The sequence below is a fragment of the Marmota monax genome, unplaced genomic scaffold (genome assembly GCF_021218885.2).
Source record: "Marmota monax isolate L192 unplaced genomic scaffold, Marmota_monax_Labrador192_F-V1.1 WCK01_AAM20220418_F8-fsc00002, whole genome shotgun sequence".
In the NCBI taxonomy this organism is placed as follows: Eukaryota; Metazoa; Chordata; class Mammalia; order Rodentia; family Sciuridae; genus Marmota; species Marmota monax.
The window spans coordinates 35,613,070-35,619,229 of record NW_026693571.1 but is presented as its reverse complement, the minus strand read 5'-3'; positions in this window follow the sequence as shown (position 1 = coordinate 35,619,229).

Sequence of the window (6,160 nt, the reverse complement as noted above, 5' to 3'; positions counted from 1 at the left end):
TCTGCCTCACTGGGGCCCAGAGCTATGGAGTCAGCAGACCGTGGACTGAACCTTTGAAATCATGAGCCAAAATAAACTTTTACTCTTCTAGATTGTTCTTGTCAGACATTTTGGTCATAGTGATAAAAAGCAGACTATAATGCCTTCTAAACCTAGATGTTACCCAAGAGAGGAAAAAAAAGAAAAGGAGGTGGAGAAAGAATCCTGAATGATTACTGAGAAGTTTACAGAAAAGCCTGATTTTTAATCTGAAACTGATTTTTTTCCCCCGAATGTTAATGTGATGCTGGAGATTGAACCCAGGGCCGTGTATATGTTAGGCAAGAGCTCTACCACCCTCCCTATCCATAAAACTGACTTTTATTTTTTAGTTTGCAACATTAGATGACATTTATTTTGTTTTAGGACTTAATTTTTTAGTTTTAGATATGGAACTTTAGACCTGAGTCAAGATACATAGGCAAAGTGTGGACTTCACTAGGCTGAAGTTCATTATGATGGAAAGAAAACACATTGAGAAGAACTGAAAAAAAATGGTTTTCTGGCACTAAATTGTGTACCTCACTCCAAATGAGAAGAAATGTTAAGAAATAATGGATGGCTTTTTCTGGTTTTAAATATAATCTTATTTTACAAACTTCTTAACTCCATTTGCTACACAGACACCATTATACAGAAAAAACATTTCTCATAGGAATGACCAAAAACTCTCTTATTGTTCTGTTTTAGAACCCAGGTGCCAACACATACTAGCTGTGGACACATTGCCTAAGTTCTGACTTTAGATTCATCATTAGAAAGTGGGAATAATGAGAGTAATTTTCTCATAAAGTTGTTGTGATAATTGTAGGAGTTAATAGGGTCCTGGCACATAGCATGCAAGTGTAATCTATCACCAATATTTGTTTTAAATAAATTTTACTACTCTTGAGAAAACTGAGCACTAGATGTTCTAGTGCCTCTAGGTTCTTGAGTTCAGGAGAGGACACAGAAGCAGAATTCAAAGTCTGGAGTAACTGAGGTTATGTGATTAAGAGACAGGAGGACTTTCTGTATAACTGTGACTAGCAATTGCAAATACCACTTTCTTGCTCCCTCTTCTTCATTACAAATAAGGATTTTATTTGGCATCTTCACTTTTCCCAGGAATTTTCTATTTTGGAGTTTCCTTCCTGGGCATGTGTCCACTCAAGTGACTTTTGGGAATGTGCTTTTGGACAAATGTTCCTTATTGTATAGATCTTATTTTATCTTATTTTACCCATTTTAGAATTCTCAGTCAACTGTGCTTTTAGAAGCCTATTGAAAATATGCCCGGGTTCTAATTCCACTTTTTGCTCCCTTTGCATTGTGAAATATTAAAAGTTTGACTATAGGTGGACTTGGGGGAGATTTGGCCTGTGAGTTATTTATATTTTATTTATTAAAAACAAATTTAAGTTAGCAGAACATTCATGAGGAGACCTGGCGATTCATTACAAATTCAGAGACCATGATTCATTACAAATTCACAGAGACCAATGTTGGTTGATGCCATCATTTTTCTTTTGGTTTCCAGCTGTGTTACCTGGAACAGAGTTCAGCAGAGCATCTGGCCTACTGTAGGCATTGAGTAAATGACAACCTACCTCTTTCTTTTATTTCCTTTCTTAATGATGATCTATTCAGGATAAAAATGGTTTTCTGGCACTAACTTGAGTACCTCACTCCAAATGAGAAGAAATCTTAAGAAATAATGGATGGATTTTCTGCTTTTAAATATAATCTTATTTTACAAACTTCTTTTTTTAAAACATTTATTTTTTGATTGAATAGTAATTCAATTGATTGTATAATAATCAATTGAATAGTAATACAATCTATTGTAATAGATTTTGTTAAGAGATTCTACTGACCTTCCTTTCATCATATTTTCAGAACCTGATCTTCTTCTCTTGTTTCCACTGCTTCCATTGCGGCCCAAGCTACCATCATCTCTCACTGGGTTCTTGCAAGAGCCCCCCCCGTTTGGTCTCTTTCTCTTTCACCATGCTCCAGTCATGCTGGCCTTCTGGTATTCCCTGCATAGGCTGAGCATCTTTCTCCTTTTCTGTTTTGAACTCTCTGCACTATTTCCTCTTTCTGGAGTACCTTCTTCACATATGCACATGGCTTGATTTTTCATTTCTTCCCCATCTTTAATCCATATCATCTTCTCAATGAAGTTTACCATGAATAGCTTATTTAAAACTGCAAATAGAAATACTTCTTCATACCTATTGCTGAAGTTTTCTCATGGCATCCTACATTTTCCCCATAAACCTCTTCTTACATAGTAAATTATTTATTTATTAAATTTATTGCTATTAGATTTATTAGAACACCATATGTGTTCTCTCACTAAAGTTGAGACCATTTACTTCTTTTTTTTCCCATAATTTATCCCTAAGGCTTAGAATACTACCTGGGACGGAATAAGCTGTGATTAAGTGTAAATAGAATAGATGAATGGCAAATAGGCATCTTTATTGTAAAAAGATTTGAAGAGGTGGTTTCTGTTAAATATTCAAACTTTAAAAAAAAATCTTATTATGTTTGAGAGATCACCTTGCTTAGTTCTATCCAGAGAATAAATTATGGGCCACATTTTCTGAAGTTCTGCAGGTAGAATAGCTGGTGAGGAATGCAGTGATCACACAGATTTGCCATGTCTCTCTCAGCTTTGACTTCCCTCCTGTGCCACTCTCCCTTCTCAGGGGTAAGGTGACTTTCTGTGTGGGCCATGATCAAACTTATTTATTCCATTCAAATGTAAAAATCGCCCTTGATAGTCTAATGAAGTTTGAGAATTCAGTGTTTTCCTAAATAAAAGAGCCAGGGAAAAATAATTTAAAAATAGGATGAAATCTTAAAGAATTTTTTCCCATAATAAGGTAAAACAAATAACAGAATGTAATTCCAGTTATTAGTTGAGTGCCTGATGAAATCAGGAAGAATTACACTGGGAACAGATTTGTCCTTATTTATCAAGATTCTGTTTTATGTGAATTAAAGTACCATTGAATCTCAAAATGATTTGAAGATAAAGCATGTCTTAATTAAAGGAAGGTTTGAATGTAGGAAGTAAAATCATTACCTACAAATTTCCAAATAAATATAAGTTTGATAGAAGGTATGAATAAACATTGCATAGAAATTGTGAAATGTTAAAGATATGAATGTAGGTGGACTTTGTGGGTATTTGGCCCGTGATCCAGGAGAATCCTTGAATAAACCTGCCTATAGGCCAAAGTTCTTCAGTGGTTGATATGTGACCATCTTTGCTTCATTTGGGAAGGATAGATTTCACACTTTTACTGTTGTTTCTTGAGTCATTGAGGTTTATGTTCCATTGAGAAAATGTATCCAATTTAAAAGGCACAGAAATGGAAGTTTAAGGTAATCTAACCATTTCTGATTTTTGAACCTCTCTGAACAAAAATTATGCATCATTTATTATTTTTAACAATAAATGACAATTAAATATCTCAAGAAAATGGCATAAATATTAGATTGATGTCATCCTATCTAGATTATTAAAAAAGGGATGATGGGGTGGTGTTGAGAGCCACAGCTGAAGGGGCCTCAGCAAACTTCTAGCTGCCAGCTAACTTCCAGCTGCCAGCTCATGATTGGCTCACAGTAGCCCCAGCAAACTTCTAGGTGCCAATTAATTGGCTCCTCTGTGGTGATGCTCATTGGGCTGTTTCCCCGCCCTTTCAGACCACGGAGCTGCTCATTGGGAGATGTTTTTTGGCTCCACCCACGCGACCCAGCCAATCGGCCTCAAGAGCAGGAGGGGTGGGGGAGGTTGAGAGGCTTGTGGGAAGCCGGTGGTGGCAGTTGGGCTCTGAGGGTTTTCCTGAAGAGTTGTGTAGTGTGGTGTGTGTGTTCTAAAAATAAAGTTCGTTTCTTTTGACATGTGGCTCCTGAATTGTGCCCAGACAGACTGTGGCATTTGGTGGCCCGCAAGGGAAATGACTGAGGGTAAGTGATAAGGTAAACTGCTCGCCCCTGAGGGCAGGGCGAGAGGATGGGTAGCCATTTTAAGATTCTTCTTTTGTTTTGCTTCACTTTTGTTTTAAGTTGCCTATCCCTGGAGATGTGTAAGATGGAAGAAAAACCGTTCACATCTGAGGAACAGATAGGGAGAAAGGATGGATGGACATTTCACGAGGATAGAAAGGCTATAATGATTTTTTTGTTGTTCCAATTTTGTTTCACTCTGTTTCAGTTTTGTTTGGCGTTATCTTGTTGGGTTGTATTATAGTTATAGTAGAAATATTCAAGTAAAGGAGAAGGTCTCTCAAACTAGGCAGACAGAGGAAAAAAATTCAACTAAAAGAGATGGTCTCTCAAGCAAGACAGAGGAAGAAAGTTTAGAGCAGAAAAAGCCATCAAGGGAAAAGTTACAACAGGAGACTGCTACTAACACCTTTCTATCACCAGAGGGCGTAAGTGTCCAACCAACAAGGCCACCTCCATATGCTGGGAGGCCGCCAACCCCCGCAGTTGATAGATGGGATCCTGAGACAGGATCTCAAATATTAACATGCCCTGTATTTGAGGCAGGAGGGCAGCGAATTCACCATGCTTTAAATTTCAAAACAGTGAAGCAGCTAAAAGAGGCTGTAACAACCTAAGGTCCTCAAGCACCCTTCACTGTAAGCATGGTCGAATCCATTACCAACTTGAACATGACGCCAGCAGATTGGGCTAATATGTGTAAAGCTGTGCTAAATGGAGGACAATACCTGTTATGGAAGGTTGCCAATGAGGAATTTTGCAAGGAGACAGCTAGGCGAAATGCAGCAGCTGGTTATCCTCAGAGAAATCTAGATATGTTGTTAGGAAAGGGACCTTATGAGGATCAGCAGCAACAAATTGCATATGATCCTGGCGTATACTCACAAATTGCTGTAGATGCGGTTAGGGCATGGAAGACTTTACAAGGACATGGAGGTTTACAAGGTCAATTATCTAAGGTAATACAAGGAGCTAATGAACCTTACACTGAATTTGTAGATAGGCTTATTCAAACAGCTACCAGAGTTTTGGGGAATACAGAAGAAGCAATGCCATTAATAAAACAACTGGCTTACGAGCAAGCGAATCATTGGTGCAGAGAAGTCATTAGACCATGGAAATATGAAGATTTAAACACATATATTAAATTATGTAAAGACATTAATGAACAAGGGCAAGTCATGGCAGCTGCAATACAACAGGTTTTAGATGCCAGGCCAAGAACATGCTACAATTGTGAACAAACAGGACATTTTAAAAGGAATTGCCCCAGAGGAGGGTTTAACAAAACTAGGTATCAAAGGAGTAGAATACCGGGTATTTGCCCATGATGCTGTAGAGGGAGACATTGGGCTAATGAATGCCATTCTCAAACCACCATAGAGGGTACTCTATTATCAATAAATGAACAAGGACCAGATGTCTATCCACGATATCGTGGAGAAATGCATCGGGCTCCATTGCCAAAAAATGGACAGGGGGGCCAAATGCTCCAGGGCCCAAGACCACAAATATACGGAGCACTGGAGGAACCCAGCAACCCCATCAGGGTAGTGCCCAGGACACACTGTCCATTAAATCCCTCACTAGACTTGGACATCTGCGCCTCCGCCAGAACAGTACTAACTCCAGAGATGGGAGTTCAAATCATTCCCACAAGTGTAAAAGGACCTCTTCCCAAAGGAACAGTAGGCTTGTTACTGGGTCGCACTTCTTCTACTCTAAAAGGACTTATGATAAGTCCTGGGGTAATTGATCCCGATTATGAAGGTGAAATAAAAATTATAGCCAGTTCTCCAAAGAGTATATCAGTAATTTCACCAGGAGATAGAATAGCACAGTTACTAATAATACCCAGCCTACATGATAAATTTTCCAGTTGTACTGTAGAAAGAGGTTCCAAGGGATTAGGCTCCACAGGTGTAGATTGGGCTATGCTTTCTTTAAATTTAGATTCTCACCCCATGCTAAAACTAAATATTCAAGGACAAGAATTTAATGGGCTACTGGATAAGGTGCAGACCTTACCATCATCTCTCATCAAGAATGGCCAAAACATTGGCCATTACAACAAGCCACTCAAATGCTTTGAGGCCTAGGATTGGCGACTAATCCC